The 18,395-nt window shown below is 46.6% G+C and overlaps 1 protein-coding gene and 12 non-coding genes across 13 annotated transcripts in view; 1 reads left to right on the top strand and 12 right to left on the bottom strand.

Annotated features, from left to right (window-relative positions):
* Positions 1-18,395, top strand: part of LOC137136866 (GRB2-associated-binding protein 1-like) — a 240,163-nt gene that overhangs the window by 87,778 nt on the left and 133,990 nt on the right. The window lies entirely within an intron of this gene.
* On the bottom strand, positions 703-776 carry trnan-guu (transfer RNA asparagine (anticodon GUU)). Its single transcript has one exon. It is a non-coding gene; the product is annotated as a tRNA-Asn (tRNA).
* Positions 2,649-2,722, bottom strand: trnan-guu (transfer RNA asparagine (anticodon GUU)). Its single transcript has one exon. It is a non-coding gene; the product is annotated as a tRNA-Asn (tRNA).
* trnan-guu (transfer RNA asparagine (anticodon GUU)) lies at positions 7,283-7,356 on the bottom strand. Its single transcript has one exon. It is a non-coding gene; the product is annotated as a tRNA-Asn (tRNA).
* On the bottom strand, positions 8,518-8,591 carry trnan-guu (transfer RNA asparagine (anticodon GUU)). The gene has a single exon. It is a non-coding gene; the product is annotated as a tRNA-Asn (tRNA).
* trnan-guu (transfer RNA asparagine (anticodon GUU)) lies at positions 8,734-8,807 on the bottom strand. Its single transcript has one exon. It is a non-coding gene; the product is annotated as a tRNA-Asn (tRNA).
* trnan-guu (transfer RNA asparagine (anticodon GUU)) lies at positions 10,982-11,055 on the bottom strand. The gene has a single exon. It is a non-coding gene; the product is annotated as a tRNA-Asn (tRNA).
* On the bottom strand, positions 12,958-13,031 carry trnan-guu (transfer RNA asparagine (anticodon GUU)). The gene has a single exon. It is a non-coding gene; the product is annotated as a tRNA-Asn (tRNA).
* Positions 14,029-14,102, bottom strand: trnan-guu (transfer RNA asparagine (anticodon GUU)). The gene has a single exon. It is a non-coding gene; the product is annotated as a tRNA-Asn (tRNA).
* trnan-guu (transfer RNA asparagine (anticodon GUU)) lies at positions 15,024-15,097 on the bottom strand. The gene has a single exon. It is a non-coding gene; the product is annotated as a tRNA-Asn (tRNA).
* Positions 16,374-16,447, bottom strand: trnak-uuu (transfer RNA lysine (anticodon UUU)). Its single transcript has one exon. It is a non-coding gene; the product is annotated as a tRNA-Lys (tRNA).
* On the bottom strand, positions 16,766-16,839 carry trnan-guu (transfer RNA asparagine (anticodon GUU)). The gene has a single exon. It is a non-coding gene; the product is annotated as a tRNA-Asn (tRNA).
* On the bottom strand, positions 18,262-18,335 carry trnan-guu (transfer RNA asparagine (anticodon GUU)). Its single transcript has one exon. It is a non-coding gene; the product is annotated as a tRNA-Asn (tRNA).

Here is an 18,395-nt window from a genome sequence, read left to right as displayed (position 1 = left end):
ATAAAATAAAACTACTTCTAGTATAACTAGGGTTACATTGAAGCCAACACGTCCCTGGGTGGGCTTGAACCACCAACCTTTCGGTTAACAGCCGAACACACTAACCTATTGCTCCACAGAGACATCTGTATTGCTAGTTTTAGGGGGCGTGGCTACAAGTGTATAGATCTAACCTGTTCAAAATAAAACTACTTCTAAAATAATTATGGTTATCTTGAAGACACTACGTCCCTGGGTGGGCTTGAACCACCAACCTTTCAGTTAACAGCCGAACGCTCTAACCGATTGCGCCACAGAGACATCTGTATTGCTAGGTTTAGGGGGCGTGGCTAAAAGTGTATGATTCCAACCCGTACAAAATAAAATAATGTCAAGCATAGCTAGGGTTACGTTTAAGCCACCACATCCCTGGGTGGGCTTTAACCACCAACCTTGCACCATAGAGACAGGTTTAGGGGGCGTGGCTACAATTGTATAATTCCAACCCCTACAAAATAAAACAATATCAAGGATAGCTAGAGTTACCTTGAAGCCATCACGTCCCTGGGTGGGGTTGAACCACCAACCTTTCGGTTGACAGCCGACTGCACCACAGAGACAGCTGTATTGGTAGTTGTAGGGGGCGTGGCTACAAGTGTATAACTCAAACACCCTATAAAAAAAACTACTTCTAGGATAACTAGGGATACCTTGCAGCCACCACACCCCTGGGTGGGCTTGAACCACCAACCTTTCGGTTAACAGCCGAACGCGCTAACCGATTGCGCCACAGAGACATCTGTATTGCTAGTTTTAGGGGGCGTGGCTAAAAGTGTATGATTCCAACCCCTACAAAATAAAATAATGTCAAGCATAGCTAGGGTTACGTTTAAGCCACCACATCCCTGGGTGGGCTTTAACCACCAACCTTGCACCATAGACACAGGTTTAGGGGGCGTGGCTACAAGTGTATAATTCCAACCCCTACAAAATAAAACAATGTCAAGCATAGCTAGGGTTACCTTGAAGCCACCACGTCCCTGGGTGGGCTTGAACCACCAACCTTTCGGTTAACAGACGAACGCACCTCCGAGACAGCTGTATTGGTAGTTGTAGGGGGCGTGGCTACAAGTGTATAACTCAAACCCCCTATAAAATAAAACTACTTCTAGGATAACTAGTAATACCTTGCAGCCACCACGCGCCTGGGTGGGCTTGAACCACCAACCTTTCGTTTATTCCAACCCTTACAAAATAAAACAATATCAAGGATAGCTAGAGTTACCTTGAAGCCAGCACTTCCCTGGGTGGGCTTGAACCACCAACCTTTCGGTTAACAGCCGAACGCGCTACCCGATTGCGCCATAGAGACGTCTGTATTGCTAGTTTAAGGGGGCATGGCCAACCTTTCACCATAGAGACAGTTTTAGGCGGCATGGCTACAAGTGTATAATTCCAACCCCTACAAAATAAAGCAATATCAAGGATAGCTAGAGTTACCTTGAAGCCACCACGTTCCTGGGTGGGCTCTAACCACCAACCTTTCGGTTAACAGCCTACTGGACCTCCGAGACAGCTGTATTGGTAGTTGTAGGGGGCGTGGCTACAAGTGTATAACTCAAACCCTCTATAAAATAAAACTACTTCTAGTATAACTAGGGTTACATTGAAGCCAACACGTCCCTGGGTGCGCTTGAACCACCAACCTTTCGGTTAACAGCCGAACGCGCTAACCTATTGCTCCACAGAGACATCTGTATTGCTAGTTTTAGGGGGCGTGGCTACAAGTGTATAAATCTAACCTGTTCAAAATAAAACTACTTCTAAAATAATTATGGTTATCTTGAAGACACTACGTCCCTGGGTGGGCTTGAACCACCAACCTTTCTGTTAACAGCCGAACGCTCTAACCGATTGCGCCACAGAGACATCTGTATTGCTAGGTTTAGGGGGCGTGGCTAAAAGTGTATGATTCCAACCCCTACAAAATAAAATAATGTCAAGCATAGCTAGGGTTACGTTTAAGCCACCACATCACTGGGTGGGCTTTAACCACCAACCTTGCACCATAGAGACAGGTTTAGGGGGCGTGGCTACAATTGTATAATTCCAACCCCTACAAAATAAAACAATATCAAGGATAGCTAGAGTTACCTTGAAACCACCACGTCCCTGGGAGGCCTTGAACCACCAACCTTTCGGTTAACAGCCGAACGCGCTAACCCATTGCGCCACAGAGACGTCTGTATTGCTAGTTTAAGGGGGCATGGCCAACCCCTACAAAATAAAACAATATCAAGGATTGCTAGAGTTACCTTGAAGCCATCACGTCCCTGGGTGGGCTTGAACCACCAACCTTTCGGTTGACAGCCGACTGCACCACAGAGACAGCTGTATTGGTAGTTTAGGGGGCGTGGCTACAAGTGTATAACTCAAACCCCCTATAAAAAAAAACTACTTCTAGGATAACTAGGAATACCTTGCAGCCACCACGCCCCTGGGTGGGCTTGAACCACCAACCTTTCGGTTAACAGCCAAACACGCTAACCAATTGCGCCACAGAGACATCTGTATTGCTAGTTTTAGGGGGCGTGGATAAAAGTGTATGATTCCAACCCCTACAAAATAAAACAATGTCAAGCATAGCTAGGGTTACCTTGAAGCCTCCACGTCCCTGGGAGGGCTTGAACCACCAACCTTTCGGTTAACAGCCGAACGCGCTAACCCATTGCGCCACAGAGACGTCTGTATTGCTAGTTTAAGGGGGCATGGCCAACCCCTACAAAATAAAGCAATATCAAGGATAGCTAGAGTTACCTTGAAGCCACCACGTCCCTGGGTGGGCTTTAACCACCAACCTTGCACCATAGAGACAGCTTTAGGGGGCGTGGCTACAAGTGTAGAATTCCAACCCCTACAAAGTAAAACAATGTCAAGCGTGGCTACAAGTGTATAAATCTAACTCGTTCAAAATAAAACTACTTCTAAAATAACTAGGGTTACCTTGAAGCCACCACGTCCCTGGGTGGGCTTGAACCACCAACCTTTCGGCTAACAGCCAAATGCGCTAACCGATTGCGCCACAGAGACATCTGTATTGCTAGTTTTAGGGGGCGTGGCTAAAAGTGTATGATTCCAACCCCTACAAAATAAAATAATGTCAAGCATAGCTAGGGTTACGTTTAAGCCACCACATCCCTGGGTGGGCTATAACCTCCAACCTTGCACCATAGACACAGGTTTAGGGGGCGTGGCTACAAGTGTAGAATTCCAACCCCTAAAAAATAAAAAAATGTCAAGCATAGCTGGGGTTGCCTTGAAGTCACCACGTCCCTGGGTGGGCTTGAAACACCAACCTTTCGGTTAACAGCCTACTGCACCTCCGAGACAGCTGTATTGGTAGTTGTAGGGGGCGTGGCTACAAGTGTATAACTCAAACCCTCTACAAAATAAAACAATATCAAGGATACCTAGAGTTACCTTGAAGCCATCACGTCCCTGGGTGGGCTTGAACCACCAATCTTTCGGTTGACAGCCGACTGCACGACAGAGACAGCTGTATTGGTAGTTGTAGGGGGCGTGGCTACAAGTGTATAACTCAAACCCCCTATAAAATAAAACTACTTCTAGGATAACTAGTAATACCTTGCAGCCACCACGCCCCTGGGTGGGCTTCAACAACCAACCTTTCGTTTATTCCAACCCTTACAAAATAAAACAATATCAAGGATAGCTAGAGTTACCTTGAAGCCAGCACTTCCCTGGGTGGGCTTGAACCACCAACCTTTCGGTTAACAGCCGAACGCGCTACCCGATTGCGCCACAGAGACGTCTGTATTGCTAGTTTAAGGGGGCATGGCCAACCTTGCACCATAGAGACAGTTTTAGGCGGCATGGCTACAAGTGTATAATTCCAACCCCTACAAAATATCTGTATTGCTAGTTTTAGGGGGCGTGGCTAAAAGTGTATGATTCCAACCCCTACAAAATAAAATAATGTCAAGCATAGCTAGGGTTACGTTTAAGCCACCACATCCCTGGGTGGGCTTTAACCACCAACCTTGCACCATAGACACAGGTTTAGGGGGCGTGGCTACAAGTGTATAATTCCAACCCCTACAAAATAAAACAATGTCAAGCATAGCTAGGGTTACCTTGAAGCCACCACGTCCCTGGGTGGGCTTGAACCACCAACCTTTCGGTTAACAGCCTACTGCACCTCCGAGACAGCTGTATTGGTAGTTGTAGGGGCGTGGCTACAAGTGTATAACTCAAACCCTCTACAAAATAAAACAATATCAAGGATAGCTAGAGTTACCTTGAAGCCATCACGTCCCTGGGTGGGCTTGAACCACCAATCTTTCGGTTGACAGCCGACTGCACGACAGAGACAGCTGTATTGGTAGTTGTAGGGGGCGTGGCTACAAGTGTATAACTCAAACCCCCTATAAAATAAAACTACTTCTAGGATAACTAGTAATACCTTGCAGCCACCACGCCCCTGGGTGGTCTTGAACCACCAACCTTTCGTTTATTCCAACCCTTACAAAATAAAACAATATCAAGGATAGCTAGAGTTACCTTGAAGCCAGCACTTCCCTGGGTGGGCTTGAACCACCAACCTTTCGGTTAACAGCCGAACGCGCTACCCGATTGCGCCACAGAGACGTCTGTATTGCTAGTTTAAGGGGGCATGGCCAACCTTGCACCATAGAGACAGTTTTAGGCGGCATGGCTACAAGTGTATAATTCCAACCCCTACAAAATAAAGCAATATCAAGGATAGCTAGAGTTACCTTGAAGCCACCACGTTCCTGGGTGGGCTTGAACCACCAACCTTTCGGTTAACAGCCTACTGGACCTCCGAGACAGCTGTATTGGTAGTTGTAGGGGGCGTGGCTACAAGTGTATAACTCAAACCCTCTATAAAATAAAACTACTTCTAGTATAACTAGGGTTACATTGAAGCCAACACGTCCCTGGGTGGGCTTGAACTACCAACCTTTCGGTTAACAGCCGAACGCGCTAACCTATTGCTCCACAGAGACATCCGTTTTGCCAGTTTTAGGGGGTGTGGCTAAAAGTGTATGATTCCAACCCCTACAAAATAAAAAATGTCAAGCATAGCTAGGGTTACCTTGAAACCACCACTTCCCTGGGAGGGCTTGAATCACCAACCTTTCGGTTAACAGCCGAACGCGCTAACCCATTGCGCCACAGAGACGTCTGTATTGCTAGTTTAAGGGGGCATGGCCAACCTTGCACCATAGAGACAGTTTTAGGCGGCATGGCTAGAAGTGTATAATTCCAACCCCTACAAAATAAAGCAATATCAAGGATAGCTAGAGTTACCTTGAAGCCACCACGTTCCTGGGTGGGCTTGAACCACCAACCTTTCGGTTAACAGCCTACTGCACCTCCGAGACAGCTGTATTGGTAGTTGTAGGGGGCGTGGCTACAAGTGTATAACTCAAACCCTCTGTAAAATAAAACTACTTCTAGTATAACTAGGGTTACATTGAAGCCAACACGTCCCTGGGTGGGCTTGAACCACCAACCTTTCGGTTAACAGCCGAACGCACTAACCTATTGCTCCACAGAGACATCTGTATTGCTAGTTTTAGGGGGCGTGGCTACAAGTGTATAGATCTAACCTGTTCAAAATAAAACTACTTCTAAAATAATTATGGTTATCTTGAAGACACTACGTCCCTGGGTGGGCTTGAACCACCAACCTTTCAGTTAACAGCCGAACGCTCTAACCGATTGCGCCACAGAGACATCTGTATTGCTAGGTTTAGGGGGCGTGGGCTTTAACCACCAACCTTGCACCATAGACACAGGTTTAGGGGGCGTGGCTACAAGTGTATAATTCCAACCCCTACAAAATAAAACAATGTCAAGCATAGCTAGGGTTACCTTGAAGCCAGCACTTCCCTGGGTGGGCTTGAACCACCAACCTTTCGGTTAACAGCCGAACGCGCTACCCGATTGCGCCATAGAGACGTCTGTATTGCTAGTTTAAGGGGGCATGGCCAACCTTTCACCATAGAGACAGTTTTAGGCGGCATGGCTACAAGTGTATAATTCCAACCCCTACAAAATAAAGCAATATCAAGGATAGCTAGAGTTACCTTGAAGCCACCACGTTCCTGGGTGGGCTCTAACCACCAACCTTTCGGTTAACAGCCTACTGGACCTCCGAGACAGCTGTATTGGTAGTTGTAGGGGGCGTGGCTACAAGTGTATAACTCAAACCCTCTATAAAATAAAACTACTTCTAGTATAACTAGGGTTAGATTGAAGCCAACACGTCCCTGGGTGCGCTTGAACCACCAACCTTTCGGTTAACAGCCGAACGCGCTAACCTATTGCTCCACAGAGACATCTGTATTGCTAGTTTTAGGGGGCGTGGCTACAAGTGTATAAATCTAACCTGTTCAAAATAAAACTACTTCTAAAATAATTATGGTTATCTTGAAGACACTACGTCCCTGGGTGGGCTTGAACCACCAACCTTTCTGTTAACAGCCGAACGCTCTAACCGATTGCGCCACAGAGACATCTGTATTGCTAGGTTTAGGGGGCGTGGCTAAAAGTGTATGATTCCAACCCCTACAAAATAAAATAATGTCAAGCATAGCTAGGGTTACGTTTAAGCCACCACATCACTGGGTGGGCTTTAACCACCAACCTTGCACCATAGAGACAGGTTTAGGGGGCGTGGCTACAATTGTATAATTCCAACCCCTACAAAATAAAACAATATCAAGGATAGCTAGAGTTACCTTGAAACCACCACGTCCCTGGGAGGCCTTGAACCACCAACCTTTCGGTTAACAGCCGAACGCGCTAACCCATTGCGCCACAGAGACGTCTGTATTGCTAGTTTAAGGGGGCATGGCCAACCCCTACAAAATAAAACAATATCAAGGATTGCTAGAGTTACCTTGAAGCCATCACGTCCCTGGGTGGGCTTGAACCACCAACCTTTCGGTTGACAGCCGACTGCACCACAGAGACAGCTGTATTGGTAGTTTAGGGGGCGTGGCTACAAGTGTATAACTCAAACCCCCTATAAAAAAAAACTACTTCTAGGATAACTAGGAATACCTTGCAGCCACCACGCCCCTGGGTGGGCTTGAACCACCAACCTTTCGGTTAACAGCCAAACACGCTAACCAATTGCGCCACAGAGACATCTGTATTGCTAGTTTTAGGGGGCGTGGATAAAAGTGTATGATTCCAACCCCTACAAAATAAAACAATGTCAAGCATAGCTAGGGTTACCTTGAAGCCACCACGTCCCTGGGAGGGCTTGAACCACCAACCTTTCGGTTAACAGCCGAACGCGCTAACCCATTGCGCCACAGAGACGTCTGTATTGCTAGTTTAAGGGGGCATGGCCAACCCCTACAAAATAAAGCAATATCAAGGATAGCTAGAGTTACCTTGAAGCCACCACGTCCCTGGGTGGGCTTTAACCACCAACCTTGCACCATAGAGACAGCTTTAGGGGGCGTGGCTACAAGTGTAGAATTCCAACCCCTACAAAGTAAAACAATGTCAAGCGTGGCTACAAGTGTATAAATCTAACTCGTTCAAAATAAAACTACTTCTAAAATAACTAGGGTTACCTTGAAGCCACCACGTCCCTGGGTGGGCTTGAACCACCAACCTTTCGGCTAACAGCCAAATGCGCTAACCGATTGCGCCACAGAGACATCTGTATTGCTAGTTTTAGGGGGCGTGGCTAAAAGTGTATGATTCCAACCCCTACAAAATAAAATAATGTCAAGCATAGCTAGGGTTACGTTTAAGCCACCACATCCCTGGGTGGGCTATAACCTCCAACCTTGCACCATAGACACAGGTTTAGGGGGCGTGGCTACAAGTGTAGAATTCCAACCCCTAAAAAATAAAAAAATGTCAAGCATAGCTGGGGTTGCCTTGAAGTCACCACGTCCCTGGGTGGGCTTGAAACACCAACCTTTCGGTTAACAGCCTACTGCACCTCCGAGACAGCTGTATTGGTAGTTGTAGGGGGCGTGGCTACAAGTGTATAACTCAAACCCTCTACAAAATAAAACAATATCAAGGATACCTAGAGTTACCTTGAAGCCATCACGTTCCTGGGTGGGCTTGAACCACCAACCTTTCGGTTAACAGCCGAACGCGCTACCTGATTGCGCCACAGAGACGTCTGTATTGCTAGTTTAAGGGGGCATGGCCAACCTTGCACCATAGAGACAGTTTTAGGCGGCATGGCTACAAGTGTATAATTCCAACCCCTACAAAATATCTGTATTGCTAGTTTTAGGGGGCGTGGCTAAAAGTGTATGATTCCAACCCCTACAAAATAAAATAATGTCAAGCATAGCTAGGGTTACGTTTAAGCCACCACATCCCTGGGTGGGCTTTAACCACCAACCTTGCACCATAGACACAGGTTTAGGGGGCGTGGCTACAAGTGTATAATTCCAACCCCTACAAAATAAAACAATGTCAAGCATAGCTAGGGTTACCTTGAAGCCACCACGTCCCTGGGTGGGCTTGAACCACCAACCTTTCGGTTAACAGCCAAATGCGCTAACCGATTGCGCCACAGAGACATCTGTTTTGCTAGTTTTAGGGGGCATGGCTACAAGTGTATAATTCCATCCCCTACAAAATAAAACAATGTCAAGCATAGCTTGCATGTAGCATGTCTCCCTATAAAATAAAACTACTTCTAGGATAACCTTGAAGCCACCACGTCCCTGGGTGGGCTTGAACCACCAACCTTTCGGTTAACAGCCGAACACGCTAACCGATTGCGCCACAGAGACATCTGTATTGCTAGTTTTAGGGGGCATGGCTACAAGTGTATAATTCCATCCCCTACAAAATAAAACAATGTCAAGCATAGCTAGAGTTACCTTGAAGCCACCACGTCCCTGGGTGGGCTTTAACCACCAACCTTGCACCATAGAGACAGCTTTAGGGGGCGTGGCTACAAGTGTAGAATTCCAACGCCTACAAAGTAAAACAATGTCAAGCGTGGCTACAAGTGTATAAATCTAACTTGTTCAAAATAAAACTACTTCTAAAATAACTAGGGTTATCTTGAAGCCACTACGTCCCTGGGTGGGCTTGAAACACCAACCTTTCGGTTAACAGCCAACTGCACCACAGAGACAGCTGTATTGGTAGTTGTAGGGGGCGTGGCTACAAGTGTATAACTTAAACTCCCTATAAAATAAAACTACGCAGATTGCTAGATTTTGGGGGCGTGGCTAAAAGTGTTTAATTCCAACCCCTACAAAATAAAAAAATATCAAGGACAGCTAGAGTTTCCTTGAAGCCAGCACGTCCCTGGGTGGGCTTGAACCACCAACTTTTCGGTTAACAGCCGAACGCACTAACCGATTGCGCCACAGAGACATCTGTATTGCTAGTTTTAGGGGGCGTGGCTAAAAGTGTTTAATTCCAACCCCTACAAAATAAAAAAATATCAAGGATAGCTAGAGTTACCTTGAAGCCAGCACGTCCCTGGGTGGGCTTGAACCACCAACCTTTCGGTTAACAAGGTTAACGCCACAGAGACGTCTGTATTGCTAATTTAAGAGGGCATGGCCAACCTTGCACCATAGAGACAGTTTTAGGCGGCATGGCTACAAGTGTATAATTCCAACCCCTACAAAATAAAGCAATATCAAGGATAGCTAGAGTTACCTTGAAGCCACCACGTTCCTGGGTGGGCTTGAACCACCAATCTTTCGGTTAACAGCCTACTGCACCTCCGAGACAGCTGTATTGGTAGTTGTAGGGGCGTGGCTACAAGTGTATAACTCAAACCCTCTACAAAATAAAACAATATCAAGGATAGCTAGAGTTACCTTGAAGCCATCACGTCCCTGGGTGGGCTTGAACCACCAATCTTTCGGTTGACAGCCGACTGCACGACAGAGACAGCTGTATTGGTAGTTGTAGGGGGCGTGGCTACAAGTGTATAACTCAAACCCCCTATAAAATAAAACTACTTCTAGGATAACTAGTAATACTTTGCAGCCACCACGCCCCTGGGTGGTCTTGAACCACCAACCTTTCGTTTATTCCAACCCTTACAAAATAAAACAATATCAAGGATAGCTAGAGTTACCTTGAAGCCAGCACTTCCCTGGGTGGGCTTGAACCACCAACCTTTCGGTTAACAGCCGAACGCGCTACCCGATTGCGCCACAGAGACGTCTGTATTGCTAGTTTAAGGGGGCATGGCCAACCTTGCACCATAGAGACAGTTTTAGGCGGCATGGCTACAAGTGTATAATTCCAACCCCTACAAAATAAAGCAATATCAAGGATAGCTAGAGTTACCTTGAAGCCACCACGTTCCTGGGTGGGCTTGAACCACCAACCTTTCGGTTAACAGCCTACTGGACCTCCGAGACAGCTGTATTGGTAGTTGTAGGGGGCGTGGCTACAAGTGTATAACTCAAACCCTCTATAAAATAAAACTACGTCTAGTATAACTAGGGTTACATTGAAGCCAACACGTCCCTGGGTGGGCTTGAACTACCAACCTTTCGGTTAACAGCCGAACGCGCTAACCTATTGCTCCACAGAGACATCCGTTTTGCCAGTTTTAGGGGGTGTGGCTAAAAGTGTATGATTCCAACCCCTACAAAATAAAATAATGTCAAGCATAGCTAGGGTTACGTTTAAGCCACCACATCCCTGGGTGGGCTTTAACCTCCAACCTTGCACCATAGACACAGGTTTAGGGGGCGTGGCTACAAGTGTAGAATTCCAACCCCTAAAAAATAAAAAAATGTCAAGCATAGCTGGGGTTGCCTTGAAGTCACCACGTCCCTGGGTGGGCTTGAAACACCAACCTTTCGGTTAACAGCCAACTGCACCACAGAGACAGCTGTATTAAGAGTTGTAGGGGGCGGGGCTACAAGTGTATAACTCAAACTCCCTATAAAATAAAACTACTTCTAGGATAACCTTGAAGCCACCACGTCCCTGGGTGGGCTTGAACCACCAACCTTTCGGTTAACAGCCGAACGCGCTAACCGATTGCGCCACAGAGACATCTGTGTTGCTAGTTTTAGGGGGCGTGGCTACAAGTGTATAATTCCAACCCCTACAAAATAAAAAAATGTCAAGCATAGCTAGGGTTACCTTGAAACCACCACGTCCCTGGGAGGCCTTGAACCACCAACCTTTCGGTTAACAGCCGAACGCGCTAACCCATTGCGCCACAGAGACGTCTGTATTGCTAGTTTAAGGGGGCATGGCCAACCCCTACAAAATAAAACAATATCAAGGATTGCTAGAGTTACCTTGAAGCCATCACGTCCCTGGGTGGGCTTGAACCACCAACCTTTCGGTTGACAGCCGACTGCACCACAGAGACAGCTGTATTGGTAGTTTAGGGGGCGTGGCTACAAGTGTATAACTCAAACCCCCTATAAAAAAAAACTACTTCTAGGATAACTAGGAATACCTTGCAGCCACCACGCCCCTGGGTGGGCTTGAACCACCAACCTTTCGGCTAACAGCCAAATGCGCTAACCGATTGCGCCACAGAGACATCTGTATTTCTAGTTTTAGGGGGCGTGGCTAAAAGTGTATGATTCCAACCCCTACAAAATAAAATAATGTCAAGCATAGCTAGGGTTACGTTTAAGCCACCACATCCCTGGGTGGGCTATAACCACCAACCTTGCACCATAGACACAGGTTTAGGGGGCGTGGCTACAAGTGTAGAATTCCAACCCCTAAAAAATAAAAAAATGTCAAGCATAGCTGGGGTTGCCTTGAAGTCACCACGTCCCTGGGTGGTCTTGAAACACCAACCTTTCGGTTAACAGCCTACTGCACCTCCGAGACAGCTGTATTGGTAGTTGTAGGGGGCGTGGCTACAAGTGTATAACTCAAACCCTCTACAAAATAAAACAATATCAAGGATAGCTAGAGTTACCTTGAAGCCATCACGTCCCTGGGTGGGCTTGAACCACCAATCTTTCGGTTGACAGCCGACTGCACGACAGAGACAGCTGTATTGGTAGTTGTAGGGGGCGTGGCTACAAGTGTATAACTCAAAACCCCTATAAAATAAAACTACTTCTAGGATAACTAGTAATACCTTGCAGCCACCACGCCCCTGGGTGGGCTTCAACAACCAACCTTTCGTTTATTCCAACCCTTACAAAATAAAACAATATCAAGGATAGCTAGAGTTACCTTGAAGCCAGCACTTCCCTGGGTGGGCTTGAACCACCAACCTTTCGGTTAACAGCCGAACGCGCTACCCGATTGCGCCACAGAGACGTCTGTATTGCTAGTTTAAGGGGGCATGGCCAACCTTGCACCATAGAGACAGTTTTAGGCGGCATGGCTACAAGTGTATAATTCCAACCCCTACAAAATAAAGCAATATCAAGGATAGCTAGAGTTACCTTGAAGCCACCACGTTCCTGGGTGGGCTTGAACCACCAACCTTTCGGTTAACAGCCTACTGGACCTCCGAGACAGCTGTATTGGTAGTTGTAGGGGGCGTGGCTACAAGTGTATAACTCAAACCCTCTATAAAATAAAACTACTTCTAGTATAACTAGGGTTACATTGAAGCCAACACGTCCCTGGGTGGGCTTGAACCACCAACCTTTCGGTTAACAGCCGAACGCGCTAACCTATTGCTCCACAGAGACATCTGTATTGCTAGTTTTAGGGGGCGTGGCTACAAGTGTATAAATCTAACCTGTTCAAAATAAATCTACTTCTAAAATAATTATGGTTATCTTGAAGACACTACGTCCCTGGGTGGGCTTGAACCACCAACCTTTCGGTTAACAGCCGAACACGCTAACCTATTGCTCCACAGAGACATCTGTATTGCTAGTTTTAGGGGGCGTGGCTACAAGTGTATAAATCTAACCTGTTCAAAATAAAACTACTTCTAAAATAATTATGGTTATCTTGAAGACACTACGTCCCTGGGTGGGCTTGAACCACCAACCTTTCGGTTAACAGCCGAACGCTCTAACCGATTGCGCCACAGAGACATCTGTAGTGCTAGGTTTAGGGGGCGTGGCTAAAAGTGTATGATTCCAACCCCTACAAAATAAAATAATGTCAAGCATAGCTAGGGTTACGTTTAAGCCACCACATCCCTGGGTGGGCTTTAACCACCAACCTTTCGGTTGACAGCCGACTGCACCACAGAGACAGCTGGATTGGTAGTTGTAGGGGGCGTGGCCAACCTTGCACCATAGAGACAGTTTTAGGCGGCATGGCTACAAGTGTATAATTCCATCCCCTACAAAATAAAACAATGTCAAGCATAGCTAGCGTTACCTTGAGGCCACCACGTCCCTGGGTGGGCTTTAACCTCCAACCTTGCACCATAGAGACAGCTTTAGGGGGCGTGGCTACAAGTGTAGAATTCCAACGCCTACAAAGTAAAACAATGTCAAGCGTGGCTACAAGTGTATAAATCTAACCCGTTCAAAATAAAACTACTTCTAAAATAACTAGAGTTATCTTGAAGCCACCACGTCCCTGGGTGGGCTTGAACCACCAACCTTTCGGTTAACAGCCTACTGCACCTCCGAGACAGTTGTATTGGTAGTTGTAGGGGGCGTGGCTACAAGTGTATAAATCTAACCTGTTCAAAATAAAACTACTTCTAAAATAACTAGGGTTATCTTGAAGCCACTACGTCCCTGGGTGGGCTTGAACCACCAACCTTTCGGTTAACAGCCGATTGCACCACAGAGACAGCTGTATTGGTAGTTGTAGGGGGCGTGGCTACAAGTGTATAACTCAAACCCCCTATAAAATAAAACTACTTGTAGAATAACTAGGGTTACCTTGAAGCCACCACGTCCCTGGGTGGGCTTGAACCACCAACCTTTCGGTTAACAGCCAAACGCACTAACCTATTGCGCCACAGAGACATCTGTATTGCTAGTTTTAGGGGGCGTGGCTACAAGTGTATAATTCCAACAATTACAAAATAAAACAATGTCAAGCATAGATAGGGTTACCTCGAGGCCACCACATCCCTAGGTGGGCTTGAACCACCAACCTTTCGGTTAACAGCCGAACACGCTAACCGATTGCGCCACAGAGACATCTGTGTTGCTAGTTTTAGGGGGCGTGGCTACAAGTGTATAATTCCAACCCCTACAAAATAAAAAAATGTCAAGCATAGCTAGGGTTACCTTGAAACCACCACTTCCCTGGGAGGGCTTGAATCACCAACCTTTCGGTTAACAGCCTACTGCACCTCCGAGACAGCTGTATTGGTAGTTGTAGGGGGCGTGGCTACAAGTGTATAACTCAAACCCTCTATAAAATAAAACTACTTCTAGTATAACTAGGGTTACATTGAAGCCAACACGTCCCTGGGTGGGCTTGAACCACCAACCTTTCGGTTAACAGCCGAACGCACTAACCTATTGCTCCACAGAGACATCTGTATTGCTAGTTTTAGGGGGCGTGGCTACAAGTGTATAGATCTAACCTGTTCAAAATAAAACTACTTCTAAAATAATTATGGTTATCTTGAAGACACTACGTCCCTGGGTGGGCTTGAACCACCAACCTTTCAGTTAACAGCCGAACGCTCTAACCGATTGCGCCACAGAGACATCTGTATTGCTAGGTTTAGGGGGCGTGGCTAAAAGTGTATGATTCCAACCCGTACAAAATAAAATAATGTCAAGCATAGCTAGGGTTACGTTTAAGCCACCACATCCCTGGGTGGGCTTTAACCACCAACCTTGCACCATAGAGACAGGTTTAGGGGGCGTGGCTACAATTGTATAATTCCAACCCCTACAAAATAAAACAATATCAAGGATAGCTAGAGTTACCTTGAAGCCATCACGTCCCTGGGTGGGGTTGAACCACCAACCTTTCGGTTGACAGCCGACTGCACCACAGAGACAGCTGTATTGGTAGTTGTAGGGGGCGTGGCTACAAGTGTATAACTCAAACACCCTATAAAAAAAACTACTTCTAGGATAACTAGGGATACCTTGCAGCCACCACACCCCTGGGTGGGCTTGAACCACCAACCTTTCGGTTAACAGCCGAACGCGCTAACCGATTGCGCCACAGAGACATCTGTATTGCTAGTTTTAGGGGGCGTGGCTAAAAGTGTATGATTCCAACCCCTACAAAATAAAATAATGTCAAGCATAGCTAGGGTTACGTTTAAGCCACCACATCCCTGGGTGGGCTTTAACCACCAACCTTGCACCATAGACACAGGTTTAGGGGGCGTGGCTACAAGTGTATAATTCCAACCCCTACAAAATAAAACAATGTCAAGCATAGCTAGGGTTACCTTGAAGCCACCACGTCCCTGGGTGGGCTTGAACCACCAACCTTTCGGTTAACAGACGAACGCACTAACCGATTGCGCCTCAGAGACATCTGTATTGATAGTTTTAGGGAACGTGGCAACAAGTGTATAATTCCAACCCCTACAAAATAAAACAATGTCAAGCATAGCTAGGGTTACCTTGAAGCCACCACGTCCCTGGGTGGGCTTGAACCACCAACCTTTCGGTTAACAGCCAAATGCGCTAACCGATTGTGCCACAGAGACATCTGTATTGCTAGTTTTAGGGGGTGTGGCTAAAAGTGTATGATTCCAACCCCTACAAAATAAAATAATGTCAAGCATAGCTAGGGTTACGTTTAAGCCACCACATCCCTGGGTGGGCTTGAAACACCAACCTTTCGGTTAACAGCCAACTGCACCACAGAGACAGCTGTATTGGTAGTTGTAGGGGGCGTGGCTACAAGTGTATAACTCAAACTCCCTATAAAATAAAACTACTTCTAGGACAGCTAGGGTTACCTTGAAGCCACCACGTCCCTGGGTGGGCTTGAACCACCAACCTTGCACCATAGAGACAGCTTTAGGGGGCGTGGCTACAAGTGTAGAATTCCAACCCCTACAAAGTAAAACAATGTCAAGCGTGGCTACAAGTGTATAAATCTAACCCGTTCAAAATAAAACTACTTCTAAAATAACTAGAGTTATCTTGAAGCCACCACATCCCTGGGTGGGCTTGAACAACCAACCTTTCGGTTAAAAGCCGAACCCGCTAACCGATTGCGCCACAGAGACATCTGCATTGCTAGTTTTAGGGGGCGTGGCAACAAGTGTATAATTCCAACCCCTACAAAATAAAACAATGTCAAGCATAGCTAGGGTTACCTTGAAGCCACCACGTCCCTGGGTGGGCTTGAACCACCAACCTTTCGGTTAACAGCCAACTGCACCACAGAGACAGCTGTATTGGTAGTTGTAGGGGGCGAGGCTACAAGTGTATAACTCAAACTCCCTATAAAATAAAACTACTCCTAGGACAACCTTGAAGCCACCACGTCCCTGGGTGGGCTTGAACCACCAACCTTTCGGTTAAAAGCCGAACCCGCTAACCGATTGCGCCACAGAGACATCTGTGTTGCTAGTTTAAGGGGGCGTGGCCAACCTTGCACCATTGAGACAGTTTTAGGGGGCATGGCTACAAGTGTATAATTCCAACCCCTACAAAATAAAACAATGTAAAGGATAGCTAGGGTTACCTTGAAAACACAACTTCCCTGGGTGGACTTGAACAACCAACCCTTCGGTTTACAGCCGAATGCGTAAACCGATTGCGCCACAGAGACATCAGTATTGCTAGATTTTGGGGGCGTGGCTAAAAGTGTTTAATTCCAACCCCTACAAAATAAAAAAATATCAAGGATAGCTAGAGTTACCTTGAAGCCAGCACGTCACTGGGTGGGCTTGAACCACCAACCTTTCGGTTAACAGCCGAATGCGCTAACCGATTGCGCCACAGAGACATCTGTATTGCTAGTTTTAGGGGGCGTGGCTAAAAGTGTTTCATTCCAGCCCCTACAAAATACAACAATATCAAGGATAGCTAGAGTTACCTTGAAGCCAGCACGTCCCTGGGTGGGCTTGAACCACCAACCTTTCGGTTAACAAGGTTAACGCCACAGAGACGTCTGTATTGCTAACTTAAGGAGGCATGGCCAACCTTGCACCATAGAGACAGTTTTAGGCGGCATGGCTACAAGTGTATAATTCCAACCCCTACAAAATAAAGCAATATCAAGGATAGCTAGAGTTACCTTGAAGCCACCACGTTCCTGGGTGGGCTTGAACCACCAACCTTTCGGTTAACAGCCTACTGCACCTCCGAGACAGCTGTATTGGTAGTTGTAGGGGGCGTGGCTACAAGTGTATAACTCAAACCCTCTACAAAATAAAACAATATCAAGGATAGCTAGAGTTACCTTGAAGCCATCACGTCCCTGGGTGGGCTTGAACCACCAATCTTTCGGTTGACAGCCGACTGCACGACAGAGACATCTGTATTGCTAGTTTTAGGGGGCGTGGCTACAAGTATATAAATCTAACCTGTTCAAAATAAAACTACTTCTAAAATAATTATGGTTATCTTGAAGACACTACGTCCCTGGGTGGGCTTGAACCACCAACCTTTCTGTTAACAGCCGAACGCTCTAACCGATTGCGCCACAGAGACATCTGTATTGCTAGGTTTAGGGGACGTGGCTAAAAGTGTATGATTCCAACCCCTACAAAATAAAATAATGTCAAGCATAGCTAGGGTTACGTTTAAGCCACCACATCCCTGGGTGGGCTTTAACCACCAACCTTGCACCATAGAGACAGGTTTAGGGGGCGTGGCTACAATTGTATAATTCCAACCCCTACAAAATAAAACAATATCAAGGATAGCTAGAGTTACCTTGAAGCCATCACGTCCCTGGGTGGGCTTGAACCACCAACCTTTCGGTTGACAGCCGACTGCACCACAGAGACAGCTGTATTGGTAGTTGTAGGGGGCGTGGCTACAAGTGTATAACTCAAACCCCCTATAAAAAAAAACTACTTCTAGGATAAGTAGGGATACCTTGCAGCCACCACACCCCTGGGTGGGCTTGAACCACCAACCTTTCGGTTAACAGCCGAACACGCTAACCGATTGCGCCACAGAGACATCTGTATTGCTAGTTTTAGGGGGCGTGGCTAAAAGTGTATGATTCCAACCCCTACAAAATAAAATAATGTCAAGCATAGCTAGGGTTACGTTTAAGCCACCACATCCCTGGGTGGGCTTTAACCACCAACCTTGCACCATAGACACAGGTTTAGGGGGCGTGGCTACAAGTGTATAATTCCAACCCCTACAAAATAAAACAATGTCAAGCATAGCTAGGGTTACCTTGAAGCCACCACGTCCCTGGGTGGGCTTGAACCACCAACCTTTCGGTTAACAGCCAAATGCGCTAACCGATTGCGCCACAGAGACATCCGTTTTGCCAGTTTTAGGGGGTGTGGCTAAAAGTGTATGATTCCAACCCCTACAAAA

The sequence above is a fragment of the Channa argus genome, chromosome 12 (assembly GCF_033026475.1).
Source record: "Channa argus isolate prfri chromosome 12, Channa argus male v1.0, whole genome shotgun sequence".
NCBI lineage: Eukaryota > Metazoa > Chordata > Actinopteri > Anabantiformes > Channidae > Channa > Channa argus.
The sequence above is the reverse complement of the archived record's forward strand: the minus strand, read 5'-3'. Positions and strand labels throughout refer to the sequence as shown.